General features: G+C 51.1%; 1 long non-coding RNA gene across 1 annotated transcript; it reads right to left on the reverse strand.

The window, feature by feature from the left end:
* Nucleotides 1–2169: 2169 nt before the first annotated feature.
* LOC125432865 lies at nt 2170–19562 on the reverse strand. The gene is made up of 4 exons (XR_007244559.1): nt 19243–19562; nt 4339–4406; nt 3968–4016; nt 2170–2254 (listed from the first exon to the last, which is right to left on the reverse strand). It is a non-coding gene; the product is annotated as an uncharacterized LOC125432865 (long non-coding RNA).
* Nucleotides 19563–24869: the final 5307 nt, after the last annotated feature.

Consider the following 24869-nt stretch of genomic DNA (forward strand, 5'->3'; position numbering starts at 1 on the left):
ACCCCTCCCCAAGGGCTGGCTGGAAGCGCAGGGGAAACGGCTGCTGCTGAGCTCAATTCACACAGTCTTGCCCACTGCTGAGAGGAAATATCGACTCTCTGCTGCTGGCCTCGCCTCTCATCCCAGACCAGATGGGCTACTGCAGAGCCAGAGACCAAAGGCTGCTCTCGCTCCCCTCCCACACATTCCAATTTTAGTCTCCCGAGCCTCCGCCTCCTCCACGGAAAGCCTGCCTCCCTTCCCAGTTTCAACACACACAAAATCAGACACCCCCTGGATCGGTCCTTGCTGGCAGGAAAGGCCTGCCCTCGACAAAGCCAAGGCAGAGACTTAGCCCCCGCAAAGGGGGGCTCAGTCGGCACACCACCTCCCAGGGACAGGACAGGCTTGGAGGGTCCCTGAACGCCGCAAGGTGCCAGAGCTTGGCCTCCCCCCTCAACCATGAGCTGGCCCTCCCCACTGGAGATGATGCCGGGAATTGAACCTGGAGCCCACAGACCAGCGGTGGCGAACCTATGGCACGGCTGCCAGAGGTGGCACTCAGCGCCTTTTCTGTGGGCACGCGTGCACAGAGTTCATCATGTGGGGGGGATGGAAAATCACCCCACACACACACACACACCTAGGCTGGCCTGGGCATGATCCTTTACCTGGGAGTAAGCTCAGTTGCTGGCAATGGGGCTTGCTTCTGAGTAAACCCTTCTAGGGTCGTGATTCACCCATTCGAAGCGTTGCACGGTTGTTTCACCAAGCTTACTCCCGAGTAACATGCGCCTCAGAGCCAACTGTTTCTTCTAAACCAGGGGTAGGGAACCTGCGGCTCTCCAGATGTTCAGGAACTACAATTCCCATCAGCCCCTACCAGCATGGCCAATTGGCCATGTGACAGAAACTGATAGAATCTGGAGAGCCGCAGGTTCCCTACCCCTGTTCTAAACTAAAACCTCAGTATTCAGGTTAAATTGCCATGTTGGCACTTTGCGATAAATAAGTGGGTTTTGGGTTGCAATTTGGGCACTCGGTCTCGAAAAGGTTCCCCATCACTGCCACATACCATTTTTAACGCACCAGAATTCACACTGTGGACAGAACTGGGAAGGAAAGACTTTCCCCTGGATCTTAAGAATGCCACCAGGAAATGCAGGCCCAGAATTCCAGAATGGTTTCTGAGCGAAAGCTTGCCAGCAACAGATCAGGCCAGACTAGAGACTCACAATTAGAATACCACCCACCCCAGAGCAAGATCTCCCTTCCCCTTGGATGCTTTCTCCAGTTTCCCCTGCAATGACTTGCCTTTCTAATCCAAACAATTCAAGCAAGCAGAGCTGAAAATGCCAGCCCTATTATCAAATCCACTCCCTACAGAAATGAAACTAAAGCAGACCGGTCCATGGGACACCAACCGTGAAGGGTCCTTCTCCTGGTAGGCAAGGAGGACATCTGCGTGGGTGATTCTCCACCCCTTCACCGGGAGGCAGGAACTTTTTGAAACTACTTCCTGTGCTGAGAGTTGGGCGCCATTTTAGTCAGTATTCCTCTGTCCGAGCAGTAACTAATGTAGTCACAAGACTGCAGCAACATCTCAACACTTAACAGCATAACATGAGTAACGGTAATAACAATCATAACGATAATAACAACATGGAAGACGATGACAGGGAGGGCCCAGATGTCCTCCTTGCCTGTCAGGAGAAGGACCCTTCACAGTAGGTGTCCAATAGACCGTTCTCCTGGAGGAGGAGGACACTTGCTTGAGACCTCCTACAGCAGTGTCCCTACAAGGGAGGGACATCGTTAGTTAATCGAAATGTGGCCTAAGACCCTGTGGCCAAAGGCCGTCTGGGCATCAGCCCAAGAGCGAAGCTTATAGTGCAGTGGTGGCGAACCAAAGCACGGGTGCCAGAGGTGGCACTCAGAGCCCTCTCTGTGGGCACGTGCAAAGTCACCCCCCCCTCCAATCTAGGCTGGCCTGGGCCGCTGGACTCGATTATTAGTATTAAACCTAAAACCTAGTTTTGGGGAAGCAGTGTAGGTAATTACACAGAAGAAACTGGCGCCTAGCTTAAGTTCGTGCACTCCCTCAGAGGCAGGAAAAAATACTGACTAAAATGGCGCCCAACTCTCAATACAGGAAGTAGTTTTTAAAAGTCTCACCCCTGTCTCCCGGTGAAGGGGTGAAGCAGAGGGCTCTTTGCCTATCAGGAGGGCTCTTTGCCTACCAGGAGAAAATCTGGATACATTTTCCACTTCACAGCTGCAAAACAAGCAATTGATGAAAAACAAGCATATTGATTCTCACTTACAATCTGATCTTTTTTTCGGTGACACAGCAAGGTGGGACACAGCAGGGGAAAAATTACACTTACACACACACACACACACACAGAGAGAGAGAGGCAGCCGTTTTCTAGACCATTCCCTAGAGAAGAAAATGGAGCCTCTCTCCGGCCTTCAATACCATTGATCATATAAAAGAGACAGAGCAGTGTAATGGTTAGAGCAGGGGTCCCCAACCTTTTTGAGCCTGCGGGCACATTTTGAATTCTGACGTGGCACGGTGGACCCAGTAGCAAAACGGCTGCCACCACAAAACAGAGGCAGCCACGGCGTAACTTCTTTGCTGGGGTGGCAGCTGCTGCCAAAGCAGCATTTTCAAAAAATCTGCACAGCCAATCAGAAGCCATTCTGGGCAAAGGCCCTACTTGGCCCCACCCACATCCTAAAAAGATCTGGATGGCCCCTGAAAGGGGGTTGGTGGGCACCATGGACCCCACAGGGTATCAGACTACAGCTGGGGCAGCCTGGGTTTAAATTCCCATAAGCCGCCAACCTTCGGCTTGCCACTCTCTCCCCACCTAACCTACCTCATAGGACGGTTGTGAGGACATTGTGGGGGCAGAAGCAGGGCTGCTGCTCTGAGCTGCCAGGAAAAGCAGGACACAAACGGGAGAGAGTCTATAAAATTATGCATGGGGTAGAAAATGTCAACAGAGAGAAATTTTTCTCTCTTTCTCACAATACTAGAACCAGGGGGCATCCATTGAAAATGCTGGGGGGAAGAATTAGGACTAACAAAAGGAAACACTTCTTCACGCAACGTGTGATTGGTGTTTGGAATATGCTGCCACAGGAGGTGGTGATGGCCACTCACCTGGATAGCTTTAAAAGGGGCTTGGGCAGATTTATGGAGGAGAAGTCGATTTATGGCTACCAATCTTGATCCTCCTTGATCTGAGATTGCAAATGCCTTAGCAGACCAGGTGCTCGGGAGCAGCAGCAGCAGCAGAAGGCCATTGCGTTCACATCCTGCACGTGAGCTCCCAAAGGCACCTTGTGGGCCACTACGAGTAGCAGAGAGCTGGACTAGATGGACTCTGGTCTGATCCAGCTGGCTTGTTCTTATGTTCTTATGACAGCAAAACTTGTTCTCTCCCCTCCATTTTAACATCATGCCCGGGAAATGCAAGACAGCTGCATATTTAAACATCTTGTCTGACCCTAAGCTGAGGTGGCTATTGACCAGAGCGAGAACCAACACATTTCCACTAACCTTTTCCCCAGAGAGATTCACGGTACTTTCACAGCAAAAGTCAAACCTCTGAGAAGTCATTGGAGCACATTTTATTAGTTTGTCCAAAATTTAACGATTTTAGACCAAACCTGTTTTTAGGGGATCCCTTACTGGTCCATCCAAGCCTTTTTAATCTTAAATTGAACTATCTTCTGAATACAGAGAATCCCAAGCAATTGGACATAGTGGCCAAATTCTTGCTCACTATTACGAAATAATTTCCTGGTCTCCTCTTTTGCTCTGATGTATGCATTTTTGAAACAGGAGTACCTGTTTTATCTTGTAAAACTGTATTTGGATTACTTAGCTCTGCTATGTTTTAATGCCTAATAAAGGTCTTTGAACTTGAACTTGACAGCAAAACTGCAAGGAAAAAATCTGAACTTGAACACAAACCTGGAGAGGAGCTCTGGTGCCAACTCTGGGGGGAGCCTGGGGGCTGGGGCTGCAAGAAGGAAACACACACATGTTTTTTCCTGACAGATATCTTGCTGGGACCAAAATACACAGGATGCTCCAACAGAAGCCGAGAGCTGATCCAGACCGAAGCAGACGTCTTCCGACCCCAATGGCCTGCTGTCCTCAGCTTCCCAACGGCCCTGCTATGCCCAGCAGGCTGCCCAGACCCAACACAGACAGAGCCCACCATACCCACCAGGAGGTGACTGCCAATGCAGGGCACAAAAATGACTAACCTGGAAGACCGGGGAAGGGGAGCCCAGAGCAGAAAGACTGGCAGAGCTGGGTGAGGGGAGGGAGTGGCTTACCTTGGGCCTGGTGCTACCGCATTCAGCCAGGAGGCTTCTGCCGGCCCTGGGGACGTTTGTGGTGCAGTCTGGAAAGATGGGACGAGAGATGAGTCAGTACAGACACGCGTCTTTTTCCAGCCGTGCTTCCCCCTTGCCCATGCCCAAGGCAGCTCGGGGGGTGAGTGGCTCTAGGAAGCCCCCAGGACATCTGCCTCCAAGCGGCCCATCATGCCCAGCGACAGGAAGCACACGAAGCTCAAACAGCGCCTGAAGGTGGCAGGGCCTGCCCTGAGGAGCTCCATTTTGAGTCAGGCTACTGGCAGGTACGGCAAGAGAACTGGGCTCCCAGCTAGTAGCCAGCAGTCCCATCTCCCTCCCCTCTGGGCAGAGGGGTAGATAGGGAAAATGGAGCCTGGTGCAAAATCTGAGGTTTGTGCTCCCCCGCCCCAGGGGCGGCTGCTGTGATGCTGAAATCCACCCCCAAACAGCATCACTTTCAATGGTGTTTAAACTAGGGAGCTCAGATTCTTCTTTTAAATCCACCTTAAAGGGAGAATCTGGGGTCCCCAGTTAAAACAACATTGAAAGTGATGTTGTTTAGGGGTGGATTATCCCCCACCCTGAAACAGCATCACTTTCAATGTTTAACCTGGGGACCTCAGATTCTCCCTTTAAATCCATGCCGAAGGAGTTGGATTCAAAAGGAGAATCTGGGGAAATTTGGGGGGTGCCTGCTGTCAGGGGTGCAATTGTTAAGCTAGCAGTACCAAACTGGGACCCCATCAGATGTGGGCGGGTGCAATTCTGGGGCTGTGGGGCACCCTCCCTTGAGTATCTTTATCCTGCCGGTGGAGCAGAGAGGTGAGAGTGCACACTTTGGAGGCTGCCACGCAGATCTCAGTTCAGCCAGACCTCAGTCCTCTGCTGGGGCAACGTTCCTTCTCAGCTCCAGAGCACCATCGGTGACAAACAGGGCTCTCCCAGATGGAAGCAGGAATGGCCGGGGAGGGGTCAGGAGCCCACCGGTTTCAGAGGAAAGCCCGGTTTTAGGGAGAGATTTCACACCTGCCTGCCTAGAAGGTTGCTGGGACAGTCACAGGGGACAACTTCAGAAAAGCGCCCAGTGGGTTCACTGCACTCTCCCTCTTCCGGCCACAAGGAGAATACCTGTGCCACAGGCGCCCACAAAGAAAACCAGCTCCTCCCACTCAAGGTGGCCGCAGAATTTCCCCCATCCTCCAGCAGCAACAACAGAGCCCTGCCCCTGTGGCTCCAAGGTACTCTCCTTTGGTGCTCCTGTGGCACAGGGCATCCTCTCCGCTCCACACAAACACCAACAGTAGGGGCAGGGCAGGGCAGGGCAGGGCAGGGCAGGGCAGGGCAGGGCAGGGCAGAAAGATGGCTGGCTGCTCAGCCACCCTTCCTGCTCTGTCTGGCCGACACCTGCTGTTGCTGCAGAGAAGCTGCTGGATTAAAAGGCTGTTTCCAAGACGAACTGACTTCACTGGGTTACGTAACTCACACAAGGTAGAGCTGACCAAACATTTGAGCTGCTGCACAGGGCATTCTTGCGGTGAACAGACTGAACTAGCCGGCAGGGGCCAGGACTCTGCTCCCTGGGAAACTTCTCCCACCATCTGAGCACTGTGGGCACATCGAAATACGCAAGAGGCACACGTTGGCAGCCACAGAAGCCACTGAATGTGCTCATGTGGCCTATCAGGCAGCCACACAAAGACCAAAGCAAATTTTTGAGACCGAGTGCCCAAATTGCAACCCAAACCCCACTTATTTATCACAAAGCGCCAACCCGGCAATTTAACCTGAATGCTGAGGTTTTAGTTTAGAAAAACTGGTTGGCTCCCTCTTCCTCCGCCCCACCCGCTCGAGCAGGGGCCAGCCTGCTCTAGCCTCCAGCAAGTCCTGGGGGCACCACTCTGTGCCTCTCTAGCATCTCTGCCTCCTCTGCGCCCCCCCTCCCTCAGGCAGCAGCCACCTGGAGCACAGGCACCAGGCCAGCCAGCCGAGTCCTCCCTGCTCACCGCGGTGCACGCACGTCATGCTCGGTAGCCCAGGCCAGCCTAGGTGTTTGTGTGTGGGGGTGATTTTCTGCCCCCCACATGACAAACTCTGTGTGCGCGTGCCCACAGAGAGGGCTCTGAGTGCCACCTCTGGAACCCGTGCCATAGGTTCGCCATCACTGGCTTAAAAGATGAAAGAACATGAGAGAGATTTTAAAAACTGTCTGTACCAAGTGAAGTCCACATTTTCTTCCTCTCTGAACAAGCGAGTGCTGAAGGCACCCAGAGAAGCAGGGCAGAAAGCTTACCAAAACATTTTCGAGGGCCTTGTTTTTCCGTACAGATTTCCCATGTTTATTAATTCACCGTTTCATGAAGTTAAAATCGCCATAAGTGGATCTTCATGAAGAATTTCAGCTGCATCGTCAGCTTTAAAGTTGTGCCGTTCCGCCATAGTCATTGCTTTTGTCTTCTTGATGTCCAGTTTTAACTATTGCCTACCAGTAATGTGGCATCACCTGCACATCTCAGATGGTTAACATTCCTTCCACCAGTTTTTACTCCACCTCCATCTCACAATCTAATCCATCTTTCTTTATGTTCTGCCTACAGACTGAACCAACAGGGAGACAACCTTTATCCTTGTCTGACACCTTTGCCAAGTGAAAGTCGCTCTGCTTCTCCATGTTCAGTCCTAACAATAGCTAGGGAAACAATTGGTGGGGAGCAGCAACCTGGGGATGTGCCCCTGTCAGAATCCCAAAAACTGAAACAAACTCATGTATAAGAACAGTAGTTTATTGAGTATTGAGGATCTTCTCTGGTCATGCCAGAACTGAGGTTTGCCTGCGCAAAACCCAGTAATTAAAGTAGCTTGCGAACACACCCCATCCTGGCAAAGCGCGTCCAAAAGGAACTGTGTAAGAGATAACAGCAGAGATGGCCAGGCACTGACCTTGAGCAGTGGCCATGAACCACCTCAAAAGGAGTCTTGCCCGAACTACTATGAACCGAGTTATTGTAAGCGTATTCCGCGTAGGGCAACAGATCAACCCAGTTATCCTGCTGATAGTTCACATAACACCTTAGGTCAGGGGTGGGCAACTATGGCCCTCCAGATGTTCATGGACTACAATTCCCATCAGCCCCTGCTAGAATAGCCAATTGGCCATGCTGGCATGGGCTGATGGGAATTGTAGTCCACAAACATCTGGAGGGCCATAGTTGCCCACCCCTGCCTTAGGTACTGTTCCAAAGTCGGTCCGGGGAGCAGAGTGCAGCCAGGTTTTTATGATCAGTCCAGACCTCGGAGGGGTGCTCCGCTCCCTCTAAGAAGTGTCTCCACACAGTGAGAGCGACTTTGATACCACAGGTTTCCTTATCACCGACAGTCCAATTAAGTTCAGCACCCGAAAACTTGCAGGAAAGATAAGCACAGGGGTGGAGACAACCATCCGAACCCCCGTTAAAGGAGGGCAGCCCCCAAAGCCTTGTCCGCAGCATCAACATGTACCACAAATGGCAAAGGGGGGTCAGGGTGGCCGGGAACAGGCTCAGAAGTGAAAGCCGGTTTCAGGGAATCAAAAGCAGTCTGGTAAGCGGAATCCCAAACCAACGGCGCGCACCAGGGCGGGAAGCAGCGGGACATTTCTCCTTGGTACGTAAAACATCAGTCAAAGGGAGAGCCAAGGAAGAAAAGTGACAGATAAAGTCACGGTAGAAATTGGTAAAGCCCAGAAAAGACTGGAGCTGCTTACGAGTTTGAGGAGGGGGCCATGCCATAACATCAGCCACCTTGGCGGGGTCCATTTCCAGACCAGCGGCAGAAATGCGGTAGCCTAAGAAATCCAGCTGTGACTTATGAAATTCACATTTAGAAAGCTTCACAAACAGGGAATTTGCCAACAACCGGTACAACACTTCGTGGACCAAAACAATGAGATTCCTCATCACTGGAGTAAATCAAAACATCATCCAAATAAACGACCACTCCTTTGAACAACAAGTCATCTAGAATCCTGTTGATCAGACTCTGAAACATGGCAGGAGCTCTGGAGAGCCCCAAAGACATAATTAAATACTCATACTGCCCATAACGAGTATTAAAAGCGCTCAAATGTTCATGTCCCTCAGCCATTCGCACCCGGTAATAGGCTTCGCGTAAATTCAACTTGGCAAAAATGCGACCTGAGCCAAGATTCGCACGTAAGTCCTTGATTGGGGTAGCGGGTATTTATTAGAGGCCGATACTGTGTTCAAATCCCTGTAGTCTGTGCAAAGCCGCGGGGAACTGTCCTTTTTTACAAACAGAACCGGGGCTGCGTGCTTTCCGAATGAATCCGCGAGCTAAATTTTTATCCAGGAACGCCCGCAACTTGGCATCCTCAGCAGGACTCATGGGATATAACTGTCCCTTGGGCAGTTTCGCACCAGGGACCAATTCAATTTTACAGTCAGTATCACGATGGGGTGGCAAGGAGTTACACTCAGTCTCTTCAAAAACTTGTCAAAGGTCCCGGTATAGCGAGGGAATCTCAGGGTTAACAGGAGCTTGGGACAGAGAGCAAGCGAGCCCCTCTGGTGGGTGCAACAACTGTTCGGGGGGATCAGGGCTCATATGGTCCCCACAAGGCACGTCGGTAAAAGTCAAAACACGTTGAGACCATTTCACAGACGGGTCATGATCCACAAGCCAAGACAGTCCTAGTATCACGGAGTATTGAGAGATGGGGGCAATAATGAAACTACGACGTTCCCAATGTCCCTCACAGTTAGCCAGAATCTTTGGGGTATGAGAGGTAATGGGACCGCCGCCCATCGGACTGCCATCCTTTTGATCAAACCGAATAGTCTCTTTCAACAGGACAGGTTGCAATCCAAGTGAATCTACCAAGCGGGGATGTATTAAACAGTGTGAGCAGCTGGTATCCACAAGGGCCTGGACCACTAGCTTCGGGCAGCCGGGTTCGTTAGTAAGAACAAGAGGAAGAATTATGGCTTCACTCACCCGCTCTGGCTTGGGAGGTTCCCACGGAATCGGCTGCCCCCCCCCCCCATCAGTGTGTGGAGCCGCTGCGTGGGCGCCCCCTTTCAGCGGCGGTTTGGACGTCTTGGCCGGCTTGGCTACTGGCTTAGAAGTGGCTGGAGTAGGGGTGCACTTGGCGGGACAAATCGCAGCAATATGACCCTCCTCGCTGAAATACAGACAGAGATTCAGGCGATGGCAGTGGGCATTCTCCTCCGCCGAGATCTGGCTCCTCGGAGGAGCAGGGCGGGTAGGCTTAGAACTAGGGGCAGCCCTCCCCCGGCATGGCTGAGCAATTGGGGACCGCCCGACCTGAACTCCCAACGTGGCTGCCTCACGCATTCGGGCGTCCGCAGTTCCCGCGAGTACAATCCACTCCATCAGGGTCTGAGGACTATCCTTAACAAGAGCCCAGTTTAACAAGTCCGGGTGCAGGGCTTTCTTGAAAGCGAAAACTTTCACAGAATCATCCCAATCCTGGATTTTACTGGCCATGGTGCGGAAGTTTTCCACAAACTCTGCAAATGGGGTCTTGCCTTGCCGCATCTCCATGAATTCCTGTTTAGCTTGCTCGCCCACAAACGGGCTCTCAAAGCGGCGACGTAGGGCCATCATAAAGTCCTGAAGGTTGCGCAGCTCTGCAGCCTGACGTTGAAAGAGTCTCACGTACCAGTTGCCTGCAGGGCCATCTAGCATCGACCCTATTTCACAAACACGCTCAAAATTGTTCAGGTCCATACTGCAACATGTGGGCATTGACCTGAACCAGGAAAGCCGGGAGCAAGTCCTGAGTCCCATCAAAACGAGTAGTCAGCCGGACCCTAGGCATGAACGGAGGGGGAGCTACCCCATATGGTGCAAAGTTCGGCAAAACACCTCCCGGAGCTCCCCATCCTGGTGGCATGAACGGCAGCATCAGAGGTGGGACTAGTAACGGAGCAGGTACAGCTGGCAGCAGGGGGACCCCTCCTGGGGCCGGCTGAAGAGGCGGCTGGCCTGGCACTGGAACAGGGTCCGGAGCGGGTCCGGGTTGAACAGGCTGAGCTGGCACCGGTGCTAGAGAAGGAACTGGAGCTGGGGCCAGGACCAGTTGAGCAGGCTGAGCTGGTGCTGGGGCGGGTCCCGGGGCAGGCGCCAGGGTTGGTGCAGGCTGGCCGGGCTGAACTGGTGCCGGGGTAGCTGTGGCTGCTCCAGCTCCAGGAGCAGGGGCTACTTGGCGTGCCTGGACAAGGGCAGCTCGCAGGTGTTCCATATCTCATTCCATATGGCGCAGAGCCCGACGATACCCTTCACGCTCCGAATCCCAGGCCTCCTCCGATGCCAGGAGTATCCGCCAAGCTTCAGCTTCCGGTGAATCAGCCCCTTCCGATGGGCGGCCAGGCAACGACACATTTTCAGCCAAAGGTGCGGTAGCCCACATTGCACTGCCAAAACCCGAAGGCTGCGACTCTCGATAGTCCAGACCCCGAGGACGACGCACGGTGACTCCCTGTGAGCCGTCTAACGGGGCAGTCATGAACTGGTTGATGGAGGCCAAAAATCCACCTAGAGTAGGGGCTTCTCCGTCCAAGCGGCATCCTGGGCCCCTCTGTTGGTTCAGAGGCTGAATCCGAAGTTCCTGATAAGTCCTCAGGAATAGGGCGCCCATTGTCTGCAGCTGCAGACAATGTCTTTACCTCCTGGTTTCCCATGCCTTCACTTAGGATGAAGAGAGACCCACTTGGGGGGTCTCACTTGAAACCCAGATCAAGTTACCTGCGAGGCCAGCAATGGGCCCAACACTGAAAGGCCTTCCTAATGCTGAGCTGGTGGTTGCTTACGACTTCCCCTCCCATCCCCCCCTCACAGCCAGCGTGGTGTAGTGGTTAAAAGCAGGTGCGCTCTACGGGGTTTAATTCCCTGCTCTGCCACTTGAGCTGTGGAGGCTTATCTGGTGAACCAGATTAGCTTGTGCACTCCAACACATGCCAGCTGGGTGACTAGTCCCAGTTCTTCAGAGCTCTCTTAGCCCCACCCACCTCACAGGGTGTTTGTTATGGGGGGAAAGGAGTCTCCCTGCAGGAGAGAAAGGGGGGGTATAAATCTAACTCTTCTTCAACAGGGGGATTTTAATTTTGGACTCTCAGGCGCTTCTAACTTCCCCTTCCGCCCAGTCTTTTTTATTTAAGATTTTAAATACTCTGAGGTTAATCCATTAGGTAAAGCCCCCTGCCCCCCACAGTCTTAAAACTATCAGCGTTTTACTGAGGATTTGAAGCTCGTTATCAGCAATTCAGTGTGGTCAGCTAACATATCAAAATGGGCTACTCAAAGTCCTGTGGTTCAGGACACGTTCTCTGCTGACCTTTAGAACTAAGTCTCCTTCAGAGGGGACTCGGAGAGCGGGGGGGGGGGGGGGAAAGCTGGACCTTATACACTATTCTGAGATTTTTAAAATCAGCATTTAATGTTTCTGGGTCACCCTCTCAAACCACCACTCCACCCCCCCGGCCAACTTTTGGGTCTGCGTATCTTCCCCTCCTACGGTTGAGATCAGCTTCTGTGGGACCAGACCCTACCCACAAAGGGCACCCCGGCACAGGGTCAAACCTAGTGGTGGGATTCAGCCGGTTTGCACCACTTCGGCAGAACCAGTTGTTAAAATGGTGCTTGTGAACAGCCACTTAAATTATTTGTTATTTGGAATAAAGTTAACTTTTATGTTGTAAAATTGCCCCTACGGGGAAAGGGCGGGATATAAATTAAACAAAATAAATAAATAAATATTGGTTGTGGTGGGCTTTCCGAGCTGTGTGGCCGTGGTCTGGTGGATCTTGTTCCTGACATTTCGCCTGCATCTGTGGCTGGCATCTTCAGAGGTGTATCACAGGGAGAAATCAGTTACACACTGTATTCAGTGAGAAGGGAATGTTTAGTGCAGGGGTAGGGAACCTGCGGCTCTCCAGATGTTCAGGAACTACAATTCCCATCAGCCTCTGTCAGCATGGCCAATTGGCCATGCTGGTAGGGGCTGATGGGAATTGTAGTTCCTGAACATCTGGAGAGCCGCAGGTTCCCTACCCCTGGTTTAGTGGGTATATTGTCCATGTCCCAGGGTGGGGAACCAATCAGTAAGTGTTTTGGGTGGAACTTATTATGCAAAGGTGTGGCTGACTGCACTGTATTGCGGGTGGGGTTATAAATAAATATTCCTTGACTAGCAGCAAAGCCCATTGTGGGGGAGGTGCAGCAGGCCACAGCAAAGGGTCAAGGAGGAAGCGTCCCCCCCCCCACAATTGGCTTTACTGAGGTTGTAGCAGCCCCCATCCCACGCTGCCTCGCAGTGTGCCATTTATCTGAGTGTGGCTCAGGGTGGGAGAAATATGGCTTGGGGTAGGTAGGAAGGAAGGTGACAATACAGGGAGGGTTGAAAGGTGTGGCTAAGAGTGGGGGGAAGGTGAGTGTTGGGCTGCAGGGAGGGTTGAAAGGGGTGGCTAGGAGTGGGGTGGTGGAATGTAGATGGTTGGGGTGGGATGGGGCTAGGCCTGTGGTGGCAAACCTTTGGCACTCCAGATGTTATGGACTACAATTCCCATCATGCTGGCAGGGGCTGATGGGAATTGTAGTCCATAACATCTGGAGTGCCAAAGGTTCACCACCACTGGGCTAGGCCCTCTGCGGCCCAGCTTGAGTTTCTTTTGGGGGGGGGGGGTTGGTTCCTGCCGGGCCCTCCATGGCCCGGCTTGGGTTCAGGGAGGTGGAAGGGGGTGGGTGGAAGGGCTTTGTTTGGGGTGGGTTGGAGGCAGGAGATCCTTGCCAGATGTGGAGCAGCTGCTCCATGGGCCCAGCAATGGCCAATGGGAATGCAGGACACATAGGGCTTGGGTCCCTGTGCGTCCTGCACGGTAATTGGCTAAAGGTTTGTCATCGGTACACTAGAACCTTTAGCCAATTATGTATTGTAAGACTGAATCCCCAACAGAAGGGAGAACTATACACGAACAACAGCAACAAATATTTGAACAGAAATATTTGATTAAGGGGGAAAAAGTCAAGTGTCAATAATACTTTTAAAATTTAGGGACGATACAGAACAAGCTCCAACTGCACTGAAAACTATATTGAGGGATACATTTCAGCACAACCAGAGTACTGACATTGATGTCCCCCGGTTAGCCCGACCCTGTCCCACCTTGGAAGCCATGCAGAATCGACTGTGGTTAATAACTGATTGTGAAACCACAAAGGATGCCCAGGGCTCCTACACGGAAGCAGGAAATGGCAAAACAACTCTGATCTGAACATCTCTTGGCTAGAAAACTCTCCAGAGTTGCCATAAACTGGCTGCAACTTGACAGCACTTCACAATCACTCACACCCCACAGGTGAACTGTACATGACACTCTGTAGATGGGGCTGTCCGTTCATCTACTTCAAAAGAATTTAGCTGTTTCTACAGATTCCACAACACACCTTATCAAATTGCATAACTTGTTAGCTTCCTATCAGACAGGTGATTGGAATCGTCTTTTTACCACATGGAGAGGATGCATCTAGTAAAACAATTCACTTTGGCGTGGATTTACTCTGTGTAGCCAGCCAGGTGATTTTATAACTTGAGTTTCTGGCAGTCGCGAAGATACAAGGGGGTAGGGGGTGCGCTGTGCACCTGGCGCACATATGGGGGGGCACGGAAAATCGCTCCCATGCCCCTTCCCCCACCCCTTGCAGCACCCCCACCCCCCTTCCCACACTTACCTTAGTTCCTTTCCTTTTTCAGATTTTTTTCAGGCTGCAAAAGGCCTGTTTGCAGTAAAAATGGCCTGAGGAACTACAGTTCCCAAGAGACCTTTGGGCTCACAAGGTCTCCTGGGAAGTATAGTTCCCATCAAGCCATTTTTACTGAGAACAGGCCTTTTGCAGCCTGAAAAAGGAAAGGAACTAAGGTAAGTGTGGGAAGGCGGGGCGCCGTGGGGAGCACCGCGGGGGGGGGGGGGCATGGGGGGGGAATTAGAATGCGCACTGGGTGCAGTTTGGCCCAGGCACGCCTCTGGTTGCTGGATTATTATAATAATAGTTCTGTGGCTCCCTCCCTATTTACAAACCAGCAAAAACACACGTGCAGTTCCTTAGGGACAATCACCTGAAAAACATCAGTCACTGCTTTGATACTGCCACGCCTGCCTAACACGGCACTGGCAATGCCGCCCATTTCTAGCATCTTTAGTTTTAGGAGACAATGCAATGGAATGGAAGTGAAAAAGCCCTTCTTGAAGACTTGCGGGGCCTGCGTCTTCCTCCATCAAGTTCCTCAGGGAGCCTTCCCCCAGCTGTTCTCCCCATCCAGCTCCTTTCACACCAAATCAAGTTTCATGTGCCAGAGCTTGTCTGTGTGACACACCACCTGAGACACTTTCCTTGAGCACAGAGCAAGGGACCAGCTTTCCTGTGGCAGCTTCTGCCTGGCGGGATATGCTCCTCTGCCGCTCCACAGAGTGTGCGAAAAGGAACTTGTTTGGGAGACCATTTTAGGAAGGCATGAACGGATGGGGCACAACAAGGACCAAAGGGGCATCTTTTTTCCTTCGTTTACTGGCTGTATTCTAATATGAGCAGAAGTGGCATAGTGGTTAAGAGCAGGTGTACTCTAATCTGGAGGAACCGGGTTTGGTTCCCCACTCTGCTGCCTGGGCTGCGGAGGCTTATCTGGGGAATTCAGAGAAGCCTGTACACTCCCACACACACCAGGTGAGTGACCTTGGGCTAGTCACAGTTCTTCTGAGCTATCTCAGCCCCATCTACCTCACAGGGTGTTTCTTGTGAGGGGGGAAGGGCAAGGTGTTTGTAAGTCCCTTTAAGTCTCCTTGGAGGGGAGAAAGGGGGGATATAAATCCAACTCTTCTTCTTCTAATGTCTTTATTTCATTGCACTCTAATTGTATAGCCAGGTTTTATTGGATGCATTATATTCATCTTTTTTATAGTCTCAATGAAAAAGCAGACAATAAACTAAATAAGTAGATCATTTGGCTTTTTGGTTTACCTTCATGTACCTCACGCCACTTGCAGAAAAGAGAGTCTGATAGAGAAATGAGTCGAACGACAAGGATCAGCAACGACAGCTAAGTGAAACTGTCATCACCCTGTTTCAAGGAAGTCTACCTGCAAGTACCTGATGCCCAGGGAAAGTAGCAGGGGAGGGCCAATGCCTCCATGTGCTGCAGATGACCTTCACAGTTGCATGAAGTTGAGCACATGATCTGACTGAGAGGGATCTATCTTGGTCAGTCTCATACTGGCTTCCAAATGCACCATTACATGCAAGCTCCCTAAAGCAAGCCTACCTTCCTACTCCAAAATAAGAGGGACAGGCATCATCATAGGGCAGTGATGGCGAACCTTTGGCACGGGTGCCAGAGGTGGCACTCAGAGCCCTCTCTGTGGGCACGCACAAACAGAGTGCCCCCCCCCCCACATTTAGGCTGGCCTGTGCCACTGTGCTCAATTATTAGCATTAAATCTAAGACCTAGTTTTGGGGAAGCAGTGTAGGTAACCCTGTTAGGCGCTGTTAAACCCCACTGATTTTCATGTGGAGAACTAAAGCGCAATCCTAGGAGTAAGCTCGGTTGCTGGCAATGGGGCTTGCTTCTGAGTAAACCCTCCTAGGGTTGTGATTCACCCGTTGGAAGAGTTGCACGGTTGCTTCAAAGCAAAGCCACCGACTACCACCAAGCTTACTCCCGAGTAACGCATGTCCTGGAGCCAACCGTTTTTTCTAAACGAAAACCTCAGAATTCAGGTTAAATTGCCTTGTTGGCACTTTGCAATAAATAAGTGGGTTTTGGGTTGCAATTTGGGCACTCGGTCTCGAAAAGGTTCGCCATCACTGTCATAGGGTAATGCAGCCACGTTCACGATCCCAAGTATGCTTCCGGCACCTCGTCTCAAAAAAGAGACTGCAGACCTGGGGGGAATGTTGGCACTTTGTGACAAGAAGAGGCTAAAGAGCCTGCAGACCCCTGGGGAGGGGTCTAGCAAAAGAATTTGCGTAGTGACAACCACCAGCTTGAAGAGGAGACCAGACAACTTCACAGAACAGGAGGAAGTTTATCAACATTTATTAGTTCAGGCAGATGAGATCTCTGCACTCCAAAGCTGCACTCCCTTCAGTGCCAGCTGCTGGGGAGGGGGGGGGGGCTGGGGCCTCCTGCCTTCTCTGTGGGCTTCCCTTCGCAGCATCTGGATTTGCCAGAGCTGGGCAAAGGACACTTTTGTTTCAAAGGCCTTTTGCTGGTCTCAACAAGCAGGGATCACCTTCTATAATCATCAGATAAAACTGCAGAAGTCACTAAATCCACAAAAATATTAGTCAGATGATCTACCCACCCTTACACATTGCATTAACATTTCTAGGCCTTAAAAGCGAGGACTTAATCAGCAACCTGTATGGCAACATTCCCTGGCCTGCCTGCTCAAAGGCCACTTGGTCTTTCTGCTGCCAACCGCTGAACTGCTTTGTCACGGGCTTCCACGGCTGGACTCAACTGGTTGTTGGGGGCTTTCCAGGCTATGTGGCTGTGGTCTGGTTGATCTTGTTCCTAATTTTTCGCCAGCATCTGTGGCTGGCATCGTCAGAGGTGTATCACAGAGAGATCCCAGCCACAAGTGTAGCACGCTTGTTTCTCTCTGTGATACACCTCTGAAGATGCCAGCCACAGACGCAGGCGAAACATTAGGAACAAGATCTACCAGACCACGGCCACACAGCCTGGAAAGCCCCCAACAACCAGTTGAGTCCAGCCGTGGAAGCCCGTGACAAAGCAGTTCAGCGGTTGGCAGCAGAAAGACCAAGTGGCCTTTGAGCCACTGTTGGGGAAAGACCCCAACAGCCAACTGCACTGCTTGTTTATTTGACCTATACTAGAAGATTTCTATGCCCTCTCAACAGGGAACTTGCCCAAGGCAACTGACACAATAAAATACAACAAAATCATACACCACAGCAGGTTACGAATTAAAACGCAATGGCGAGGAGCTGAAAGCGACCTATCTGGTTTGCAGACTTCCACAACAGACTACAAATGGCACTAAAAACCAACTCCGTAAAAGGAAATGTTTTGGCTCAGAAACTACGACAAAGCAGGGCAGGGGCCAGGTGAGATGCCACCACCCAAAAAGGCCCTGCTTCTTGTCATGAGACATCCGCACACACTGCCTCAGACTCTGTCTGGGCCCATCAAAGCCACCCCTGCCCTGCTCAGACTGGCAGCGGCTCTTCGGGATCTCAGGAAAAGGCCATGCCCATCACCCGCTGTCAGGGCCTTTTACAGGGAGATGCCAGGAATTAAACCTGGGACCTTGTGCGGTCTTCCATCACTCAGGTCTCTGTGGGGGGCTCGGAGAAGAGGGGGTGCTCGGAGGATTTTAATTGACAGCCTGCGTCTTTCCCCTTACGTCCCCACTCGTTGGAAGCTCCGGTCTCTGGGTGATACAACTGGCCTCTACCCAGGCCAGGGCCTTTTCTGCCGTGGCCCCTGGCCTGTGGAACACTCTGCCTCCTTCCACCAGGGACCTTGAGCAGTTCGGCAGGGCCCGAGGCCGGTCGTTGAGATGCCGCCCCTGTATACTGTGACTGTGGGCTATGAGACGCCTTTATGTCCAATCCCTCACCCCCCAGGGTGCAGGAGCAGGCGATGCGCGCGCACTACACATATATACAAAGTTGCCATCTTGATTTGTTTGTTCCTTTTGCTGTTTCTGAAGTACCCTAATCACTGCAGCCAAGAAAACGTGCTCCCCCCTGTATTTTTCTCTCCCATTTGAACGGGGGCCACTTGGCACACTACCTGTATTGCTTAATAAACCCTGTTCAAAGGAGAGCCATAATGCTCGCCAGGTTTAATGTTATGCCTTCTGCCTTGTCGCATGGCAGATTTAATAAGCAAGAAAAGGCTAAAAGATTGTGCCCATGTAACGATGGGTCAGTTGAATCTCTGGCCCACCAATTACTACACTGTCTCAGATTCAAGGAAATCAGATCCAAGTATGTGAATCTCACTCCTTTACATTTACCCGGTCTCCCCGATTTAATTAGATTACACTACTTGTTGGACAACCCTGATCCTTCTCTCTGCATGATAGTGGCAGACTTTCTCCTGGAAATTACTAAACGCCAGTAGATTTCCTTCGACCTGCATTGGATATGCTTTTTGATCTGTTTTTTATTACTGTTGTACTGTTGTCTATGCCAATAAAGGCTTGCTTCTCTGTTTCTGAAGTATGGTTTTAAATCTCCAACCTGTAAATTATGTTGTAATGTTATTCGATGTGTCTTTGTCCACCGGCGCCCAGAGGCCTTTGGGTTGGGGGTGGGGGTGGGAGGACGGGGTGGGGGTGGGGGGATGTAATGCATCCAACAAAACAGGTAAAGAAAAGAGAGGGCGGTCCTGGCAGGCTCCTGGCTCCAGCCGTCCAGGGCCCGGAGACGCAGGCAGGGGGCGGGCAGGGGCCCCGCTGCACCAGCCCCGGCGCTGACCGCGGGCGCCTCTGCCCACCCCCCCCCCCACCCCCATCTGAAGGCCTCAGGCCGGCCTGGCCCGGGCAGCTCCTACCTCCTTCTGGGCAGTTCCTCACAGGGCAGCCTTCGGGCCCGACCTCAGTCGGAGGGTCAGGCCAGGCCAGAGCAACGGGGCGGCCTCAGCCCTCCCGGCCGCGATCCGCACCGCGGCCACTCTGGGCCGGACCTGCCTCACAGGGTTGTTGTGAGGGACGAAGCGGGGCAGAAAGCCCCTCCCCACCAGCAGCCCTCCTTCCCAGCCGGCGCCCGGACCAGGCCCCGCCCACCCCACCGGCGGGGGGGGGAGCAATGTCGGGGTGGGGGGGGGGGACGCCACTGACCTTCACCCGGCCATTCCCCGACGGCCCCTCGGCCGGGTTCCGCCCCCGCCTCACGGAGCCCGCCTCGACCAAGCCCCGCCCCTCCGGGCCCGCGAGTCTCGCACGAAGCAGCTCGAGAACCCCAGCTCTCCCGAGGGCCCGCCCACTGCACAAGGTCTCGCGAGACTCCGGGGAGAACGCCCGCCCAGTCTTATCGCGAGGGTCTGTGCGCCCGCGGGAAGTCGCTGGACGACTGAGGGGTGAACTTTTGGTTACCCGGAACCACTTCAGAAGCGGCGGCGCTTTTTGAAGAAAAATGAAACTCTTCAAAGGGCAACGGCTTCTAACCGCACTTTAAAATTCTATTTTTTAAACGTTACCATGAGCCGTTTTTAAAAGTCGTCCGCTTTGCTCAGGTTCTGAAGGAGGAGACCCACCTGAGAAGAAGAGGAGTTTGGATTTATATCCCCCCTTTCTCTCCTGTAGGAGACTCAAAGGGGCTGACAATCTCCTTGCCGCCGCCGCCCCCCCCCCTCAGCAAGCACCTTGGGGCTGAGAGCTCTGAAGAACTGTGACTAGCCCAAGGTCACCCAGCTGGCGTGTGTGGGAGAGCACAGGCTAATCCAGTTCACCAGATAAGCCTCCACAACTCAAGCGGCAGAGTGGGGAAATCAAACCCGGTTCCTCCAGATTAGAATGCACCTGCTCTTAACTGCTGCGCCACCGCCATTGCTGAGGGTTCTGAGGAAATCGTGGCCAAAATCCTAAACGAGTAAACACCAACATAGATATTCTGTTCTGTGTGTCGTTCTATGCTGGCGCCGCACTTTGTGCTCTTCTGTAGTCGAATCACCTGTAGTGTTTACTTGTTTGGGGTTTTGGCCAGCTGGCCTAGTGTAACTGTTAACTCAACGCTTCACATTGGCCACATTGCATGGCTGGCAGCAAGAAGCAAAAATTTGAAACGGCCACTGGGAAAGGGCCATGGCGGGATGGCGAGCATCAAGACCACAGATCCTCCTGCGCCTTAAAGATCCACAGGGAAAGAAGTTTAAATTCTTTGGCTTCCTCAGCCAGCAATAGGGGGACTGAGGCCAGAAGCAATTGAGCCCAGAGGGCATGAAGGGGCTAGAAGAGATGTGTAAGGATGCATCACTGGCAACCAAGGTCATGTTGGCTCATGCCATAGTATCCCCCATCACTGAGTATGGCTGTGGAAGCTGGACAGCAAAGAAAGGTGACAGGAAGGAAGTTGATTAATTTCAAATGTAGTGTTGGAGGGAAGTTTAAGGAGGTTTGGTTTTTATAACCTGCTTTCTCTAAGGACTCTCAAAGCAGCTTATAAACACCTTCCCTTCCTCTCCCCACCACACACACCTTGCGAGCTGAGAGAGTTCCGAGAACTGTGACTGGCCCAAGGTCACCCAACAGGCTTCATGTTGAGGAGTGGTGGATCAAACCTAGTTCTCCAGATTAGAGTTCATTGCTCTTATACACTCCATCACACTGGCATACTGCAGACTGCCAAAAGATCGATCAATAGGTTCTAGATGAAATTAAGCCTGGACTGACCAAGAGGCTAAAATGACTAAGCTGGAACTGTCATACTTTGGTCACTGGAAAAGACAATAATGCTAGGAAATGTTGAAGGCAGCAGAGAAAGAGTAAGACCATCATGAAACAGCTACTCTGAAAGGTAACCACGCACCCTAGTCTGCAAGGGCTGAGCAAGGCTATTAAGGATAGAACATTTTTGAGGTCATTAATTCATAGGGTCACCATAATCAGAAGAGGGCACTTAACATGCAGCACCAGCAAAGTAGGGAGGGGCCATTCCTAGGATTGCCAACTTCAGGTTGGGAAAACCCTAGTTTTGGAAGTGGAGCCTGAGGAGGAGGATCAGCAAGAGCTCACCTTCCAAAACTGCCATGTTCTTGTGGATAACTGAGCCCTTTGGGGACAGGGCGGTATACTAAATTTAATAAATAATAATAATAACTGATCTCTGCTGTCTGGGTAACAGCTGTAACACTGGGAGATCTCCCACCTGGCTATTAAAAACTCTAGCCATGTCTTTGAGCATCACCTTAAGTGACTTTTGTAGCTTTTGAAAACCGCAGCACCTCTATTGTTACTTCTGAGGAATGTTTAGTATACTGTTATTCGTGTCACAGCGCAGTACACTGTGGCTAGCAGAGGTGTATCTAGGCAAACTGGAGCCTGGGGACAAAACCTGAGTTTGGCGGGGACCCCTCCCCCACCACGACCAAATGATGATTTTTTGCACCAGCTCACAAAACACCTCCCACCCCCAGGAAAACATACATGGTTCTCCCCCACCAACTCTCTTTCCTAATTTTGTCCTCACACCAACCCTATGAGGTAGGTTGTTAGCCTGAGAAACAGTGCCAAGCCAGTGCAAGTGGGTATTAAGCATGTACATCTCTCACAAATCACCCCCAGCAAAACATTTACAAAACAAAGGTCTGCATCATCTCTCACAAAACACCTCCAGTGGAATCCACCCCACCCCCCCAAAAAGCATCATTTTCAATGGTGTGTAACTAGGGGGCCCATATTCTTCTTTTAAATCCACCTTAAAGGGAGAATCTGAGGTCCCCAGTTAAAACAACATTGAAAGTGATGCTGTTTTGGGGTGGATTCTCCCCCACCCTGAAACTGCATCACTTTCAATGTTTAAACTGTGGACCTCACATTCTCCCTTTAAGTCCATGCCAAAGAGGTGGATTTAAAAGGAGAATCTGTGGAAATTTGGAGTGTGCTTGCTATCAGGGGTGCAATTGTTAAGCTAGCAGCACCACAATTTCAGGGTATCTTTAGGAGATTCTCCTGATGATAACACCCAGGTTTGGTGAAGTTTGGTTCAGGCGGTTCAAAGTTATGGACCCTCAAATGTGTAGCCCCAATCTATTCGCTCCCATTGGAAACAATGGGGACACCCCTTTTGGAAGTCCATAACTTTGGACCCCCTGAACCAAACCTCACCTAACTTGGGTGGTATCATCAGGAGTCTCCTGAAAAATCCCTGAAATTTTGGTGCTGCTAGCCTACAAACTGAACCCCCTGCAGGCCGAAAACTGAAAAAAAATCCTAAAAATAAAAAATGCAAACGAACCTGAAATTTTTGCACCCTCCACTAGGTACCCCATGTCCCCTAGGCAAATATGCCACTGGTTAATAGTGAGAGGAACCAGAAAATTAATCTTGTGGGGTAGGCAGGAAGAGTGTTGGATCTTTGCTCTGTCACAACCATGTGTAAATACACAGATGTTTCCAAGTCATGTTTTAAATACATACATATCCAGCACCACATATGTTTTAAATACAGGCTCCTCTCTGGGGCAACAGCGAGGGACCGGATTGCGCCAGTCCTATACCAACTGCACTGGCTGCCAATCGAGTACCGGGTCATGTTTAAAGTTTTGGTATTGACCTTCAAAGCCATTCGCGGCCTTGGCTCTGCTTATCTGAGGGACCGTCTCTCTCTAAACTGCCCTTCTAGGCCCCTCCGCTCGTCAGAGGCGGACCTACTGGTGATCCCTGGCCCCAAGGCGATCTGGCTGGCCTCTACAAGGGCCAGGGCTTTTACGGCTCTGGCCCCTACCTGGTGGAACAGGCTTCCAGGTGAGATCAGGGCCCTGCAGGACTTACAAAGTTTCCGCAGGGCCTGTAAAACGGACCTGTTCTGCCAGGCGTTTGGCCAGCCGGGATTATGTCAACTCCGCCATAAAAACATCTGGCCTCCCATGGGCACATAAAGGGGGAAGGAGGGGCTGAAGCCATCTGTAGTTTTAGTATTTTATATATTATTTTATTGTAAATTATGTATTTAATGTTTTAAATTGTTTTAGTGTTGATGGACACTGCCCTGAACCTTCGGGGAGGGCGGTATATTAATATAAATAATAAATAAATATATTGTCGAAGGCTTTCACGGCCGGATTCACTTGGGTGCTGTGGGGTTCCGGGCTGTATGTACCAAACTTCACCAAACCTGGGTGTTATCATCAGGAGAATCTCCTAAAGATGCTAAACATGCTAGAACATGGCCATACAGCCCGGAAACCACACAGCACCCAAATAAATAAATAAATAAATAAATATGTTTACAGCGTTTCTTTCACTTTATTTGAGAATATGTGTACATTAAGTGCCATCAGGTCGTGCCCAACTCATGGCAACCCTATGAATCAACATCCTCCAAAACATCCTATCATTAACAACTTTGCTCAGGTCTTGCAAACTTTCTCTGCTGACTTCAACCTTTCTTAGCATTGTTGTCTTTTCCAGTGACTCTTGTTTTTCATTATGTGACCAAAGTACAACAGCCTCCGTTTGGACATTCTTCTAGGCAGAGTTAAGAACATAAGAACTAGCCTGCTGGATCAGACCAGAGTCCATCTAGTCCAGCATTCTGCTACTCGCAGTGGCCCACCAGGTGCCTTTGGGAGCTCACATGCAGGATGTGAAAGCAATGGCCTTCTGCGGCTGCTGCTCCTGAGCACCTAGTCTGCTAAGGAATTTGCAATCTGAGATCAAGGAGGATCAAGATTGGTAGCCATAGATCGACTTCTCCTCCATAAATCTGTCCAAGCCCTTTTTAAAGCTATCCAGGTGAGTGGCCATCACCACCTCCTGTGGCAGCATATTCCAAACACCAATCACACGTTGCGTGAAGAACTGTTTCCTTTGATTAGTCCTAATTCTTCCCCCCAGCATTTTCAATGAATGCCCCCTGGTTCTAGTATTGTGAGAAAGAGAGAAAAATTTCTCTCTGTCGACATTTTCTACCCCATGCATAATTTTATAGACTTCAATCATATCCCCCCTCAGAGTCTCCTCTCCAAACTAAAGAGTCCCAAACGCTGCAGCCTCTCCTCATAAGGAAGGTGCTCCATTCCTTCAATCATCCTTGTTGCCCTTCTCTGCACTTTTTCTATCTCTTCTATATCCTTTTTGAGTTCAGGCTTGATCTGTTCTAGAAACCACTTACCTGTGCTTGTTTTGGTGGCACACGGTATTTGTAACACTTTCTTCCAGCACCACATTTCAAAGACCTCTACTTTCTTCCTTGTCCAAGTTTCTCACCCACACATAGTAATAGGGAATGTGATTCTTGGTTGCCAGTGACAGATCTCCTTCATGGCTGCCCTTCCTAGTCCTGGGGAATCTAGGGGTTACTTATTTAGTCCATTTATACCCCCCCTTTTCTCCTTGGTGGGGAGCTAAAGGAGCTTACATCACTCCCCTCGCCTCTATTTTACCCTCATCACAAACCCTGTGAAGGGGTTAGTCTGAGATTGTATGACTAGCCCAAGATCCTCAGTGAGCTTCTATAGAAAAGCTGGCAGTTGGACCTTTCTTAGTCTAACTCTCTAGCCGCTGCACCACACTGTTTCTCAGTCACAGAGTGAGTTCCATGGCAGCCTTCTAACCAAACAAACCTCAGAAGGGACTAAGAAAGATCTGGGAGGTGACCACAGAGGGCACATCTACATGTCTGAGAAGGAGGTTCTGCATTTTGAATCAATGCATTCAACTGCTGTTGCTAAAGAAGAAGAAGAAGAAGAAGAAGAAGAAGAGGAAGAAGAAGAAGAAGAAGAAGAAGAAGAAGAAGAAGAGTAGTT

Source organism: Sphaerodactylus townsendi, linkage group LG05 (genome assembly GCF_021028975.2).
Source record: "Sphaerodactylus townsendi isolate TG3544 linkage group LG05, MPM_Stown_v2.3, whole genome shotgun sequence".
NCBI classification, from domain to species: Eukaryota; Metazoa; Chordata; class Lepidosauria; order Squamata; family Sphaerodactylidae; genus Sphaerodactylus; species Sphaerodactylus townsendi.